This window comes from Sarcophilus harrisii, chromosome 6, assembly GCF_902635505.1.
Source record: "Sarcophilus harrisii chromosome 6, mSarHar1.11, whole genome shotgun sequence".
Taxonomy (NCBI): Eukaryota; Metazoa; Chordata; class Mammalia; order Dasyuromorphia; family Dasyuridae; genus Sarcophilus; species Sarcophilus harrisii.
Window position 1 is genome coordinate 198479237 of NC_045431.1, and position 17742 is coordinate 198496978.

The 17742-nt window shown below is 37.4% G+C and overlaps 1 protein-coding gene across 14 annotated transcripts in view; it reads left to right on the top strand.

The window, feature by feature from the left end:
* Nucleotides 1-17742, top strand: part of SOX6 (SRY-box transcription factor 6) — a 633323-nt gene that overhangs the window by 245068 nt on the left and 370513 nt on the right. For 2 of the 14 annotated variants that reach the window (XM_031942051.1, XM_031942050.1), the window contains exon 1: nt 16757-17742. This exon is cut by the window's right edge and continues 2128 nt beyond it. The exons of 6 other annotated variants lie outside the window; for them this stretch is intronic. The gene's annotated coding sequence lies outside the window, so the exon portion shown is untranslated. Of the gene's footprint in view, nt 1-16755 lie in introns of those variants that run through there. 6 more of the 14 variants (XM_031942061.1, XM_031942059.1, XM_031942049.1 and 3 more) reach the window with 5 other exon arrangements.

Consider the following 17742-nt stretch of genomic DNA (forward strand, 5'->3'; position numbering starts at 1 on the left):
TCTTTGGAGTCAGGAAGAGTCGAGTTCCAATTCTGAGTCACAATAGCAATGTGGCCATTCATACCCCACAGTATACCCAAACAACATACTTAGGGCATTAATTTACCAACCCATCCTTATCCATTGGTAGAGGGCTGTCCACATTGATGAAATTGCATCTTCTCTCCCAAATATGTATGTAAAGCAATGTCAACATGAAGTTCTGAACAGCTTGTATTTGAGCATTATCCACTGGGAAAACCCAAAATCCTTCAACGGAAGCTGATAAAGAATGAAAATTCCATATGTGTTTATAAATATACATATATGTATACACATACACACATTTTTCAGTTTTCTCCACATATATATAATATACATATTTTTTTAATATGTAAACACACAACACCATTTTGTACCAATTTTCTCCTGATGATGCTTCATATTTGAGAATTATGAATCATCATTATCTCTGAATGGAAAATTACAGGTAACCCAAAGAACAAAGGAATGTTGTCTAATGGGTATAAGTAAGCTGGAGTAAGTTGCCAATAATACTTTTTTCAAAGTGCTTTTCAAACAATATTAGTATTACATCTATTTTACAAACAGGGAAACTGGAATTCTGAACCATTCAAATAATTTGTCCATGATTCCACAGCTAGTAAGGTATTAAGGTCGGGTTTAAAGCCAACCCTCATAGCTCCCAGAGCATCTTTCTGGCCGCCATCCCACTTTTTCAGCTTCTTGATATACTTGAATGAGGTAGTGATTTAAAAGACATCACTAAGAACATATGTGAAATATATATAAAGAGGTTTTAGAGCAGTCATGGAATGAGAATAAAGGATAATAGAGTAGACATATATGTACATATATGTATCCTTTAAGGGTTACCAAGTATAGGTGGGCAGTCTAAGTATATGTTTGTGTGTGTGTAACTATATATATATATTTGTTATTAATTGATTTTTTATTATTTTTTTCTATTCTGAATTTAACAAATAATTTAGCAAATTTCCCATTTACAAAGGAGAACTGGAAATTTTTCACATATATATATGCATATATATCTTGCTTTAAATGTATAATAAATTCAATGTGTTATTTTCATACTTTGCTAATTGATTCTTCTCTTCATTCTGTTCTTTTATATGTATTTAAAAATATGCTTCAATGATTTTTTTTTTTTTTTTTTTTGCTTTCTTCTTTCTTTGTGGAGGGCAACACTATTACTAGCTTCAGTCTTCCAAATTCTATCCCCAATTGAAATAAAGAACTCAATTCAGAGTTAAGCAAAATTTACGTTCTTCTAATGTCCAAAAAGATGTATGACATCCTCAGTGGTGTGTTGTTTTATGCTTAACAACTAGCTCTGCAAAAATATTTGTAGGACAAACTTCTAAGTTTAATCTGTATTATTAACATTTTTTCCATCACTGTTTAAAGTCTAAACAATAAGCAGAACAATAATTCAAACTCTTATTTGTGCCTTTTGCAGATTTCCAAGGCATAAATGCTCACATTGAAAATTTACAATTTAATAATTATCCCTTAAGAGCCAGTTCATTTGGCACTAGCACTCCTGCTTTTCCTGCACTTTGATTCAATCTCCCTTCTGTCAGGAGGTGGGTCGCATGCTTCATCATTAGAACTCTGGAATCATGATGAGTCATTGCATTGATCAGAATTCTTAAGTCTTTCAACTATTTTAAAAATAATGTAACTGTATAAATTATTCTATTGGTTTTATTGATTTTGCAATGCATCAGTTCATACAAGTCTTTCTAAGTTTCTCTAAAACTTTGTATTTTGATATTTATTAAGGCGTTTATTCTATTACATTCATATGTTTTAATTCATTGTTTAGCTCTTCCACTATTTACTGATTTTTTTTTGTGTGTGTGATGAATGACAGATCTTATTTTGGATTTGAAAACTAAATAGATTAATTTTAGGAGTTACTCCCTATTTCACATTTTTCTTTTCCTTAAACAAATAAACTATAAGTATTCATTGAGTGCTTGCTGTGTGAAAAGCCTTCTGCTGAATACTGAGGGATTGCAAAAATGATATCTCTTCCTCCATAAGGCTTAAAGTCTGGTAGAGGAAGCCAGACTTTGAAATCAAATATAGATAATAAGTGACTAGAGAGATGTGGAGAAAAGAGATGATTGTGGACTGACATGCATGACTCTGAGACCCTGTGCAAATCACTTTCTTTATGCCTCATTTTACCTTTATGTAGTATGTGGTCTTCTTTCTTTGTACTTAAACAGTACCAAAATGTCCTCAAATGTGGAGGTCAAGGTGCAGTATGGCTGACTGTGGCTGAACAGAAGGGAAAAAGCATTTACATAGTACCTACTTTGTACCAGATATTGCATTAAGTACTTGATAATTATTATCCCATTTGATCCTCACAACCTTGGAAGGTAATGTGACTATTATCTCTATTTTACAGTTGAGGAAATTGAGGAAATCTGAAGTTAAGAGATTTGCCTAGGGTTACACAGCTAGTAAGTATATGAGACTGAATTTGAACTCAGGTCTTCCTGACTCCAAACCTAGCTCTATATTCAATATTCCAGCCTCATAGTCACACAGACTTAAGGGAAGATATCTCACTTAACTCTACCTTAAAAGAGGAGAAGGAACACACAGGCAGAAAGAAGGGAACTGGGTCTCTAAGAGTAGCTTAATATCATAAGAGTTTCTGGATTTGGAGGACTAAGCTGTACTGTATAGGTTCATTTTTAAGAGTAGCGGCTAAATGAAGTTAGAAAAATATATTTAGACCAGGTTTGTGGAAGGTCTTGAATGTTAGGCTAAGGAATTTGGGGACTGGATTCTTAGGGAGTAGGGAAACATTGATTTTTTTTTTAGCAAGTAAGTGACATGATGAAAGTGGCAGTTCAGTCAAATTGATCTGATTGTGTTGTTCGGGCCAGATTAATCTTTGTTTTAGTGAGATTAATCTGAAAGTGATGTGTGCGAAAAGGATTGGAAAGGCAAGAAGACCAGCTAGGGTCATCAGATCATATCATTTAGAGCTGGAAAAGATTTTAGAAGTCATCTAGCTTAATTCCCTCATTTAAAAAAACAAAAAAAAAAGATTTATTAATTCTTTTTCTTTTTTTTTTCCTTTCTCGTTTTTCCAAAATATCATCCTGTAGAATTCTCCTTTGTAAGGGTGAGAAATCAGTAAGGAAAAAACCAATCTTATCTGACAATGTACGCCACATTCTTACCCATAGTCCATTCGCCTTCTTTCAAGGGAACAATTCTTTTATACAGAGAAAAAAAAAAAAAAAAAAAACCTGAGGCTCAGGAGGCTATTGTAATAAACCAGATACTGGTTGTTTAGATGCTAAATTAATGAGCATAGTCAAGCAAAGAAAGGAAGTTCTGTGAAAGACTTTACAAAGAAGAATCATCATAATAGGACATAGCTCTACCTTGCATTATCCTGGCCATTCTTAGTAGTACTCTGTGATTTTTAGTCATTAGGTTGCCTGTCAGTAGGAGGACTCTTACCCTGCGTGAAAGCAACAGTGCAGGAGCATGCAGTTGAGAATTTGAATTCTCAGCTGCATGACTCAGTGACTCTGTGCAAATCACTTTCTCTATGCCTCAGTTTACCTTCCTGTAGTGTGTGGTATTCTTTCCTCACCCTCAAACAGGCATCACAATGTGGGGGTCAAGGCACAGAACAATTAGAGCTTGGAAGGCTCTACCACAGGTCTGGCACAAATGGTCCCTATGAACGTTTGGGATGGAGAAGAGTGTCTAACTTTACTGAAGTACTTTGCTTACAGTGGTGAGGAATTTATAGTGTAATAATGGGTAAGTACAAATTGTGAAGACTCAAGGAAATACAAGACTATAGAAATACCAGTTATTTGTAGGATTTCTTTGTGGATTGTAAAAAATCATTAGATCTTAGATGACCTTTGCACTTTCTAGGAAAGTAACTTTGGCTTTGAACTGAGAAACTTAACTGGATTCATTTTAGGAATAATTCCCTTCTCAAAATTTTTAGCTTTCTCCTGTCTCTGAAGGAGGGTTGTAAAGGTTTCTGAATTTCTTTGTTGTTCTTATTGTTGTTGTTTAAGGGAGGGGAATTTACCAGTTTTCAGGGGTGGGGGAGTGCTGGGATTATGTATTTGGGAGTTTCTGGATTCTTTTAGCCAGTGAAACTCTTCCCACCCATACTTTTTTTTTTTTTTTTTGGTTGGCCTGTGGGGATTTCTTAGCTGCACAGCTCAGTCTTGGGAGGGCTCTAAGTGGTGGGCGAGGTTGGGAGCCGGATTCCGGGTTATTTATAGCATCTTGGGAGTGTTATCTGAGAAGAACTCTTGGTGTCTCCGGGCAATTCCCCTCCCCCTCCCCCTCCCTCTTTCTTCCCTCCCTCCCTCTTTCCCTCAGTGGTGTGGCTGGTTACCCATCACTGTCTGTGGTTTGGGGGAGGGGGGGTCGATTCTTTTTCTTGTGCCCCAAGGGAGAAAAATGTGGTCACATTCTGTGTCATAAACTTGTGAGTGATTTGGGCCCCAGTGGGATCTTTATAATGATCCCATTACCCAAGTCTTTATTCTATAGGTTAATTTAGGGTGTGTGAAGGTACTGGTATTTGGACAGCTTTCTCCACCCTTTTCATTTGTAGGTAGTTCTCTACCTGGACACACAGTAAAACTGAGCAGGGATTTAACCTGAAAGCAATAAGGCAAAAATGAGGGAAGGGGGGAGGTGACAACATTTTATAACCACTGAGTATGACTTCAGCTTAAAAAAAAACAAAACAAAACCCAACAACCAGAAAACACCTAAGGAGGCAGAACACTTGTGGGAAACATAACATAAAACTAAATCCTTTTAACAGTCATATAGACAGAGTATGGTCTCTTCTTACTTCCTCTTAGACTTGCATTGATGCTTTCAAATGAGCAAGTTATTCTAGCAAATCCTTGATTCTCATGCTTGCTGTGTGGACAGAGTCCCCTCTCCAGGATTTATGGATTATTTGTCTTGTCTTCTAGTACTAAGGGCAAAGCCTTGTGAAGTAGGCATCCTGGCTGTGGTACTCTCATGCTGGTCTGGCCTTAGAATGGGACTTTATAGAAAGTTAGTGCTATAAAGGCCCTAAGGGATAACATAATCCATCCCACCACCATGAGTCTAGAGGTTACATATTCTCATTCTGTCTATTCTTGGGTTTTGTAGTTTATTTATTAATAATTTAAAAACTGAGAAGAGAGAAAAAACTTGAATATAAATTATGACTTGAAGGGATTTTCCTAAGAATGCTTCTGCCTAAGTTTATTGATTACTATTAGCTAAGTTCACCATTGTTCCTTAGTTAGTGGATGAGTGTACTCAGTCTACTGTTCGTCTTTTTGAATTGGTATTTCTTTATCATTGTTTTGTATGACAGAATTATATGTAAGAGGCAGCTTGATGTAATAGCTAGGGAGCTGGCCTTGGAATTAGGAATACTCAGGGTTGGGACTGACTTCTGACACCTACTAGCTATGTGATCTTGGGCAAGTTATTTAAGTTGTCAGTGGCCAGGGCAAGTTCCTAAAATTTTAAAGTTCAAGTAACATGTCTAAATTTGTGGAGGAATTTTCCACACTAGAAATTCTTGACACTGATGAAATTCTAAGTCTTATTTATACCTATACATTCGCATTATTGCATAAAATACATTAATATTGATTTTAGAAACACAATATATTATGAATATAATAGAACTGAATACATATTGATTAAGCACCTTCTGAATGGAGAGAGCACTGTGTTTAACTGTGAGGGATACAGAATTTAGATAAAACTAGAAATTAGTAGTAATTACTAGTAAGCAACTACAATCTAATGGATATATACACACAAATAATATATTGCAAGATGGACACAGAGATACTAATAATGCACAAGGACCCATAATATCAATGTGGGTTGGGAATTTTGGACGGTACTGGGAACTCCCTTTAGCAGCCATGGCAACCTGGGAAGCTACCTGAGACTGAAAGTTTAAGTGCCTTGCCCAAAGTTACCTTGCTAGTAAGTGTCAGAGGAAGAATATGATCAAGGTCTTCCCCATTCCCAATCCAATATTCTACCAGCTAAGTCAGACTGCCTCTCTTGATATACATTATGACAGGATAAATGAATTCTGGAGGGATAAGCTGAATTCCATGTCAGGTCCTAGGGGAAAAGTCTATGTGAAAGAGCTGGCTGTTTGTGTTGGGCTCTTAAAGAAAAGGAGGGATCCAATAGATAGAAGTGAGGAGACATAACATTCTAGGCATGTGGTTGAGTATAATGAGTGAAGGAACGTCAGGTTGTCATTATGTTCAGTTTTTTTTTTTTTAATGCACCTAGATGATTTCATTATTTTCTTCTTATATTTTAGGTTACTTTGATGTAGAAAAGGACAACATGGGCTCTTTCCAACTAAATTCTAGCAGCCAGTTAGGTCCTGTATGGGCAACAAGTAGGAAGCAGGATCCCATGCTTGGGGATGAGTTCACCGCCTTGTAGGAAAAATGGCAAGCAGAAGTCAGTCTGGGTGAGCTCTCTCACAGCAAAGGATAATAACCTTGCTTTCATGCCTAGAGTAAAGAGAAGCTCAAGATGATGTTTGGTCATCCAATACCAATCCTATTGTCAAAAACCTCCTGGCTGATGCCTGCTTTAAAAACTAAAATAAAAACCCCCAAACAACTGCTGTTTCCAGTTACATTCTTGCAGGTGCCTATATATTCCAGCCACATTTTGGATACACGAAAGACAGTGAGCACACTTGGTATGTACTCTCTGATACACCTCAGTGCTGGGATATCCTATCCCCTCCACCGCACAGTATGAAGACAGAAATTTCTCTAGTTCCTGAGCCCATAAAAGAGAAACAGTGCTTTGCTTGTCAGAGTCTGAAGCATTAGTAAGAAAGCTTTTTAGTTTTCTTTTTATAGGAACCAAAAAAACAAAACAAAGACCAAAAAAAGCAAGAACATCATCAGCGGGATGTCAACGTGACACCAAACAGCATAATATATTGTGAGAAGGGATGTGGAAGTTGCTGTCCGTGGTTTCCATAGGTATGGCATTTATACAGAGGCAAAGAGAGATGAAAGAGACAGGATGGCATAGGGTGGGAGAAGTAAGGGAGGGGAAAGAGAGAGAGACAGAGAGAGTCAGAGAGACAGAGACAGACTTAGAGAGAAAGAGACAGAGAGACAGAGAGATGAAAACACCTCTTGGGTCAGGAAAATGCCTTTAAATCTTACCTCTGACACATCCCACCTGCATGACTAAGGCCATCTCATTTGACCTCTTGGTATAAGTTACAGTTACCCATCTGCATTTAACAACAAGGCTTTATTAAGCATCTACTACATGTTAGATGCTGCACTGGGGATACAAATACATAGAATGAAATAATCCCTACTCTCAAGAACCTTATATATTATTGGGAAAGAAAACAGGTACATAGAGAAAATAAATACAAAACAAGGGAAGATGAGAAGAGAGGAATGAGGAGAGGAGAGAAAAGGGAAAGGGGAGGAGAAAGCAGAGGCAGAAAGGGGAGGAGAGAAGGGGAGTAGAGAGGAGAGAAGATGAGAAAAAGAAAAGAGAGGAGAAAAAGAAGGGAGAAGAGAGAAAGGAGGGAAGGAAAACAAATAGCATGATTTAATGCAAAAGAGCTTTGTAGTCAGAGGACCTGGTTTTGACTTTTGACTCTGTGGCTTCCTGTCTGAGTGACCGTACAAGGTCATTTTTCTTCCATGGCCTTAGGTTACCTTGCCTATCAAATGAGTGAGTTACACTTAGTGTTCTCTCAGACCTTTTCTAGCTGTAAATCATATGTTTTTTCTTATGAATGAACCTTAAGCCCTTAAAGAGAAAGCCCAGTACTTAATAATCTCCCTAGCACTTAGCACAGTGTACCTCATAGTAGGGACTCACTAAATTCTTGCTACTTGAACCATATCTAGGTTTGGGATCACTCCAACTCCTTGGCCATTCCTTGGAGACAGAGGAAGGGCCCAGTCAGAGCTAGCTTCTCCTTCCCAAACTGGCCAAGAGCCCAAAATTAACTACTGCCTCTAGGCAGTTGCTTACATAGGTGGGTGGATGTTGATCAGAAAAGAAGTTATTATCAGATCTATCAGGTTGGGTTGGCTTTGGCTAGAGCTGACTGTGACTGGTTTGACAAACAAAACCTTGTCTTTGAGTTCTTCTGCTTACTAGGGTCTGAAACATGAGGGATGGGAAACAAAAGAGAATTGTCTTGAATTCCTTTCTGGCTGAACTGAGGGATATAATAATGATAGCTCATTCCTAGAGTGCTTGAAGTTTACAAAGCATTTTCCTGTGGACAACCTTGTGATGCAGGTTAGATGACTATTATTACTATGCTCATTGTATAGATGGGAAAACTAAGGCTCAGAAAAAAAAAAAAAAAAAAAAAGAATAACATTAAATTATCATCATCTCATTTGATCCTCACAATAACCCAGGGTGAGGTGGATGCTGATTATCTTCATTTTCATAGAGAAATGTACCCTTGTCCAGGGTCACATCTAGGAAGCATCAAAAGTTGGATTCGAACCCAAGAATTACTGACTCGTAGTCTGGTATTCCAGCAGATGTCCTCCATTTCTGATGGAATGTTAGAGTTGAAATTTAGACCTTAGAGAGAATCTGGTGCGACTCCTTCATTCCTTTTTCAAAAAGGGAATCTGAAGTCCAGAAAAGTGATATGTCCAAAGGTACCAAGAAAATCAATAGCTAAGGTAGCACTTTAAACCAAGCTACTTGCCTCCATGTCCTATGCTGTACTATACTTTTCTGCCTCTCAACAACCAGCTCCCGTTTATCTGGGGTATTTTATTTCATTTGTCCTGTGCAATCACTTTTTGGCAGGACATGCATCCCTGTAATCCCCACTTTACACATGAAAAATTGAGTCAGAAAGATCAGTTGATTTGCTCATGGTCACCTGGGTAGTGGGTGATAAAGCTGGTGAGGGAATGAGAACCCAGGCCTCCTGGCTTTCATCTCCCATGCTCTTTCTTACCAGCATATCCCTGCTCTTTCCCCCACTGGATCCTGCCCTGGGTGTGTTCCAGCAAAGAGCTTGCTCTGGAGGCAGGGACTTCTGGGTATATTTCCAAAATTACCAGAGAAGCTCGCTCTGGGCAGAGTTTGCAGGCACAGTTTTCCCTTCTTTTAGAAAAACTGGGAACATAAGCCACAGAGATTACTTTGGGGATAATGTAGCTAAGCCTGAGATGACTGAATCTTCTACTCTATCCCTGTGGAAGAATAAAAGAGGGAAGTGGGCAGGAATAGGGTGCTCTTTGCGGTTCTGTGGCATACAGTGATTTTATCTGATAAAATCGCAATACCTGAAATTTCCAGATCAGTTGAAAGTTTATTAAGGGCTTTCCTAAGCAATATTTAATTTGGGTTTTACAATACACCCTTGAAGTCTATTGCTAGGCTCATTATTCCTTTTTTTTTTTTTTTTTTTTTTTTTTTTTTGATCCATTCAGAACCTGCAGTTCAGAGAAGTAAAATGACTTGCCCATGCAGCTCATATATGGGAAAGCTAAGACTTAGACTCATATCTTTCTTAATCTAAATTCCTTACTTTTCACCAAACCACTCTGTAAAGAGTTTATTTTTTAGCCTTTCTCTGATAGGTCCATAGTAATCCTCTATGATAAAGTATCCGGTCATAATGAAAAAACAAACAAACAAAGATTTAGGGAGAAGACAAAGGAAGATAGATTTTTTAAAAATAAAATATCCCCTTTTTATTAATTGGATAAAGATAAAATGGCAATTAATTTTTTGAAGAGGACACATGTTTTGCATATGAACTGGATTTAAGTGAGGCAGAGTTGTGCATAATTGTCAGCCTCTCTCTTCTTAAGTTATCAAATCCAGTGGCAGGGCAAAAGTCAAGAAAAGTGGTGATGGCCTGGGATGCAGGGGATAACCTTGGCAGCTTCAGGGCCTGACCAAGTTTTAAGTGCTCCACAGTAGCTGCTTTAGCCACCTTCCTAGCCATTATTGACCAATTCTGGGGAAAGTCTTCATAACTTTGCAATAGACATTTCCTGACAATATAGCTAAAAACTGAGTAGCAAAGTCTTTGTTGGCGCCGGAGAGGGGAGGAAATCAGGGACGTGGAAGGGTAGATGATGCAATGGGAGAAAAATAAGGGAGGAGGAGTTAACAAGAGGCATAGTAAGACAGTGGGTCAACATTCATATACAGAGAGGAGGGGAGAGGATGGGGAAAAGGCAAAAGAAGGAAGGATGATATAAGAGGACAAAAAAGCCCAAGGCTGTATTTTTGAACTTAGTGACAATTTTGAGTAGAATGATAAACTCACCGTATACTCTGGGTCTGTCTAGGTCCTGGAAGGGTCACCAAAGAACTATAAAAACTCCTCTCTGGCTTTGATGAGTTATACATTAAGCTAATAATGAATATTTAAAAGAGCTAAGTTCTAGGGTGCTAATCTAATTATGAGGAAAATAGGTATTTGGTGAAATCCATGAAATGGATGGAGAATGAGAACAATACAAAAGAGCATCTGATTCAGTGCCAGCTGTGGGCTACAGACAGTAAATGGAGTCAGAGTTTAAAGTTGGAGAGACCACTGGGGGCTGTAACAGGCAAAAAAGACATTAATAGAGATGCTAAATCTTAAATCTAGAGTACATGGTGGAGATTGATCTAGTCTAAACACCTCATTAGTAGAAGAAGAAAATGAGGTTTAGAAAGGGGAATTGACAATTCCAATTGATCAGTGATGAGCAGAATCAGCTACACACCAGCGGAAAAACACTGGGAAATGAGTGTAAACCACAACATAACATTTAAATTCTTTGTTTTTCTTTGCTTGCATTTTTGTTTTTCTTCCCAAGTTATTTTTACCTTCTTTCTAAATCTGATTTTTCTTGTGCAACAAGATAATTATATAAATATGTATACATATATTATATTTAACATATACTTTAACATGTTTAACATATATGGAACTGCCTGTCATCTAGGGGAGGGGGGTGGAGGGAAGGAGGGGAAAAGTTGGAACAAAAGTGTTTGCAAGGTTCAATGTTGAAAAATTACCCATGCATATGTTCTGTCAATAAAAAGCTATAATAATAATAAAAAAAGAAAAGGGGGATTGATTTGCATAAAAATACAGCCCATAAGTAGCAGAACCAGGAACATCCTTGTTCTGGGTGCCATAATTTAGGAATTTAATTCAACTGAGCGAACTTTTACTGAGCACCTACTGTAAGGCAGACTCTGGGGATACTATGACAAAAATGAAATTATTTTCTATTCTAATGTGGAGAAGGACATTTACAAGCAGTAGTGTGTTCAGAGGAGATCAGCCAGACTAGAAACAATATTTAAGATTGAGCCAACATGCTTAGTCTGAAGAAGAGACTTGGGGGAGTGGGTGATTTCTGTCTTTATACATCATTTAGAAGAAAGTTTAGTTTATTGTTCTATTTGGCCCTAGAGGGCAATGCTGGGATCAACGGCAGAATAGTGGCAGCAGTTGAGTGGCCAACTTAGAATTCATGAAGAAAAAACCTCCTTACTCTTAGAGCTCTTCTGAGGGGGAAAGGGCTTCATTGACTATAACTAGCTGGGTTTTCCCTTCACCAGAAATTTTCAGGAGAAATCTGGATGAACACTGGGTCTTATGTAGAAGGTTTGGGTAGGGCAAGATGACTTATAACTCCCTTCCAGCTCTTGGATGTCTGTGATGTGAACCCAACTCCTAGGAGGCTGTTTGGTGCTGATTTCCATCCTTTCCTTCAGAGTTGCAGCTTAGCAATTGGCGTATATTAGTACATTACATCTGGATGAATCCTGCCAGCTCCCCATAAAAACATTGGGAATAAATCACACATTTTCTTTGGATTACTTAGTGTAAATCCCTGGAGATAGGGCTAGTGGTTGGGAACTTGGGTAAGACTGTTGATGTCAAAATTTTGATGCTTCATCTTCCTTTAGATTTTTAGGGTTGGAAAATTCTGATTTCTTCTCCTCAAAACCTGTTCTTTTGAGAAAGGCTTTGATATTCCTTCATAATTCCATTGACAATTCCATCAATATTTCAAGGGTCTTTGTGGCTTTATTCTGATCTCTATGTTGAATGCAAGCTAGCAGACAGAACAGCATTTGAGGTGGGTAAGGAGGGTACTTAAGAAGTCTTTTGTACTTAGAGCATCCCTTACTCCCTCTAAGCCTGCCATAGACATTGACCCACACTGAAGCTACTCTTCTGATGCTCTGTGTAGATGGGAAAGAAATGGGGCTTAATTTGGAAAAGGACCTTTCTGATCATGGCCTCAGTTCTCTGAAGAGCAATTGGGAAAAGCTCAGAAATAGGCTTAGTTATTTCCAGTTGAAGAACGGATTTGTATCTGGAAGATTGCACAGAATTTCCAGTGATCCCAGCTGCTTACTGCTAAAGTCTATTATTCCTTCTACCCTCATCCTCTCCTCCATATTGGTGTGAAACATGGAATACCAAGATGTCAAATGACTCAAAATTGCCATTGATCCATTGAGCAATGGAAAGACATATGGTGGGTGTAATTGTGCCCAGTTCATTACAGAGGATGACTTGTACAAAGCAAGGTCTTAAAAGACATTGTAAAATAAATTTGTTACCAGAAGAGGGGGAGGACCAGTCTCATTATGAGTATGAACAACAATAGATCGACAACCCAATATATGGCTAGTGATGGGTCCCCTTATGGAATATTTATGATAAAATATGGATGAAATGGATGGGAAGACAAGAGCAGAGCATGTCTCCATACAGTTTGAGAGAGCCCACACTAATCAAAGTCATAGATCCACACAACTGTTTCACCAATACCTAGATACTGTGTTCTATCCTAGAGGTTATTGTATATATCAGTCTCAGACTGGCTGACTTGGTATCCAGTTGCAGCATCCATTTGCGGCTAATAGTGATTGGCTGTTTGAAGTTATATCTACTGGGCAATGTGTTAATATTCATGAAAACTTGTCACCATCAAGTGTTTCCCAATTACAAAACCCTTGCCTTGTTGAGATGCCATTGCTTCCCTTTTAATTTTAATGCCAATTAATTAAGAATTTTTAACCAGAACACTTTGTCAATATCCTTTAGATCTCATTTTCTTAGGATTTCTTTGACCATGCCTTGAATCTGTTTTTATCCTTCCTGAATGGGTTTCTTTAGTGTGTATGATATAAGGACAAAGTGATTTTCATAAACTTTTCTTCCTTTAGCTTGTGGGAAGCTTTGATTTTCTGTAATAATCTTCCCTTTCTGCCCCACCTCAGCCTTTTTTTTTTTTTTGGGGGGGGGGGCTGTGTGTTTGAAATACTTCTTCTTATGAATACAGTGTATTAGGCTTTTTCTGTTAGTTGAATATATTTCTTTAAGGTCTATAGCTATCTTTTGAGTACCACTTTTATGAATGGGTACTGTGAGGAATGTAAAACAAAATAGATATAATCTCTTCCCATAAGGGGCCTTGAATGTATCATATTTCAATGTATGTTTATTTAGTGTGTACTATGCTAGACATTGAAGATACAAAAATAACAAATGAGTATTCCCTGACGTTATGGAAATGACAGTCTAGATCTAATAGGAGTGGATTGTGCTAGAAACAACTTTTACTGAAAAACTGATTGTTAAATTTTCAAGGTGAGCATTTGTACTTGGAAATAATCAAATGTGACATATCAGAGGTTTGCTTATTTGTTTTATTGATTGTCTAGAGAAAATGTTAAAATACGTATTCAACTTAAAACTGTCATGTATGGAATTATTTTTATGAGAACCAGTTGTTAAATATTTACCAACTGGTAGGAATATGATATGTATACTCAAATAATTATGATTTAAATCACAAAATGATTAAGTATCCATAAAAAGTCAAACAGAATGTTCTTATAATTTTAAGGAAGAGTAGATTCACTTCTAGTCCTAATGTGTGAATATGTGTGTATAGTGGGATAGAAGAATGGGGAAGTGGACCAGGAAAACATCTTATAGAAGGTAACATCTGAGCTGGGCCTTGGGAGAAGAGAAAGATTTTCAACCAGTGAGGAAAAAAGATCATACTTTTTTGCATGGCAGATGGTGTGAACAAATGCATGGCAGTCAGAGAAGACAGCTTCAGACTGGAGAATACTTGGAAGTCTAGTTTGTCAGAATATGTAGAGAGCAGTTATATGACATGAAGTTGGAAAGGTAGGTTATAACCATACCAACCTATATTGGCTGGAAAAAAAGGTAAAACCATTGTCATTTCTATAGCTTTCAGCATTGATGTACAGTCATAGAGACGATTAATGCCGAATTCTACTTTATATACCTAGAACTTGTATCTCTGAAGAAGCATTCTTTAGTTTTTCCATATTGAAGAATAGAGGGTTAGAGTTCTTTGGTGCCTTCCATGAGGTCATTTTTGTATTTTCCATTCTAAAACTCATCTAGCCCAAATATTCTATGGATCTGTCACATGAAGTGATCCCTGAGAGAGTGCAAGGGCCTCTGCTTGGCCCTATTCTATCTCTAGGTGAAAAGAGCAGGAGAAATAGGTAGCCATTCATGGTGACCTAGAGTTCTTTACTCACTTGGGAGGCTTTCAGAGAAAATGAACTTAATGTGAAAAGAGCAGGTAATGATGAAAATTACTCCAATTCAATTTACACATTTTTTTCTCTTGCATATTCTCCCCACAACCACCTCCCCTGCCCCATATTGGATATTTGGAGAAAGGGTTCTGTCTTCATCATTGCTCACTCTGGGACATTTAAGATACTTAATAAAAAGCAAGAATTTTACTGGCTGCCTGAGTCCAGGACTGTGAGTTTTGATGCCTCTACTGTACACCACTAGGATCAGTTACTGTAACCATTTTCCAATGTACCCTAAGGGGGAATAACCAGATTGGCAGAAGCCATCTAGTCAGGATTTGTTAGTTTGGTATGAATTTTATTAAGTAAATTCTTGGCAGGAAATCAGAATAAAATGTAAATGAAAAATGTTAATCAAAATAAGTAAAAATATAATACAACATATATAATGCTAATTTGTGGTTTTCTAAGTCAATATGTAGCTGCAGGGATTGGTTCTGTTTAAGTTTGATGTCACTGATGTTAAAGTCATCAATCTGTGTTGAGAAGGGCAATTTGGGGGATGTTGCAGAGGGCAATGGGCCTGCAGGCAAAAGCACTGTGCTTGATTCTTCAGTTTGTACTCTGTGACGTGGTGCCAAGTGATTTCATCAATTTGAGCTCAGATATATGAGATTTCTCATATATAAAATAAGGAAAACCTATCCTTCAGGATGTGACAGGATGACTTAGTGGAAAGAATGGGTCTCAATACAAAAACTGTTTGACATTATGCTTCATGACTAGAGACAAATCATTTTCCTTCATTCATCTACGTTTCTAAAAGACACTATCTTTGGTATTTCTGCCACACATGGAATGAAGGTGGATGGTATACAATTTGGTATGCTTAAAGCAATCAAAACCATTAGATATTTTTCTTATTATTCTTAGAAACTGAAGGGAAGTCTCTTCATCCTGACACTGAAGTCAAACAAGGACCCAAACAATAGCAGCCTCTCAGAGGAAGATCCAACAGAAAACTAACTGCATTGGCTCTAATTCTCCTCAATCCTACATAGCCAAAGCTCTGTCCACAGCACTGCTGCTCAATATGCTCTGACTGGTCCAGGGTCACTAACTGCTGAGTTACTGGTATTTCCATCTTTTTAACACCAGAAAAACTGGAATTTAAGAATACCTCAAAGAATCAATTTATGCAGTGCATTTAAAAAAACCTATAAAGTTTAGAAGAAATTATATCTATATACATGTGCATATCTATGTGCAGACATGTGGTTATTATAAATGTATATAGAAATACATGTGTATATATGTATATGTATACATATATACACATAAAGATATATAGATGTTCAGTCATTAAAATTTTTCTAATTAATTTTTTTCTGGTTATACTTGTATATTAACTATTTAAATAAACATTTTTTCATAAGTCATCTTGGGAGAGAAAAATTAGAACAAAAGAGAAAAACCATGAGAGAGAAAAACCCAGAAAAAAAAGTGAATAGAGTATATGTTAGTTTACATTCAATCTCCAAAATTCTCTTTCTGGGTGTAGATGGCATTTTCTATCCAAAGCTTATTGGCAATGCTTTGGATCACTTGTTCAGTCATTTTCGATTGTGTCTGCCATTAGAAGTTTTCTTGGCAAAAATACCAGAGTGGTTTGCCATGCCTTCTGAAACTGAGGCAGATTGACTTGGCTAAGGTCACAATGCTAGCAAATATCTGAGCCCAGATTTGATTACAGGGAGACGAGTTTTCCTGGGTCTAGGCTTAGTGCTCTGTGTACTGTGTCACCTAGTGCATGCTCTGTGTGTGTGTATATGTCTGTCTCTGTCTCTCTGTCTTTTTCTTCTCTCTCTCTTTCTGTTTTTCTCCCTATCCTCTGTATGTATGTATACACACACACATACATACACATGTATATATATATATATATAAAGATTCTCTTATTCTTCTCAGATACCTGAAGAATGTCACAGTCACTTTTTTAAGTGAACTGAAACCAAAGTTAAGGACTTGAAGGCTTCTTTGCATGATTTTCCTTTTCTTTGTCCCTTCTCATCTTCCCTTCCAAAACAATTTTTTCCTTCTATCTAATTTAGGCTAATCTACTCACCCCTTACCCTGCTGAAACACTTTGTTTTCTCATTCTGTTTGGCTTCCCACTGGACATTCCTTCTGCCTAGAATGACCCCTTCTCTCCTCATCAAACTGGGGCCCCTCTTTCTCTCTTTGAAATTTTATTAAGACTATCTTTGTTGAAACCCTCTCAGACTAAGCCTGCTCATTCTGCTCATTCATCTGTCTCATATCTCACCTCCTCATACGCTTCCTCCTCATCCACATTGCCCCTTTCTAGATTAGGAAGTTGCTATTAAGTTTTCAGTTCTGTCTTTCCCTCTTTTTATCTTTCTCATTAAATTAGAGACACTGGATTTATTCTTACTGGATAACCTAACCAAGGCTCTTACCTATGGCAGGCTCTCAGTCAATGCTTTTTAAAGAAACAAATGAATGAATCCATTTTGGGGGATCCACATCTTGAGATAAAAAGGATCCTTGAGATTGTCTAATCTGTTATCTCATCCCCTGATGAGGAAACGGAAGACCCACAGTGATTTGCTTAAAGTTATACATGTAGTAATCAGCAGAGTTGGCATTTAAACTTGGATTTTCTGACTCCCAAACTAGTTTTCTTCCCACTGCAAACCCTGCTTTCTGTCTTGCCTTACCTTGTCAATTGCTTTCCTATGGAGGATGACTTATTCTGGGATCATGTTTATAAACTTGACTGATTTTCTTAGATTCTATGTAATATCTACTACTTCTATTCTTCTGTGGGAGAAACTATGTGAGCTTTCATAATCAAAGTTTCAGTTTAAGAAACAAACTTTTTTTTTTTTTTTAATACATGAAGGTAGGTTATAATTCATTCCACTTCCTATAATGTTGAAAGTGGACAGGAGCATGAGAAAGGAGAGCAGAGTGAGTGTCTTGGCTTATAGCTTCATTAGCGATATGCTAATGCCTAAGTAGTTTTTTCAGGCCGATTTATTTGGAGAGACATCC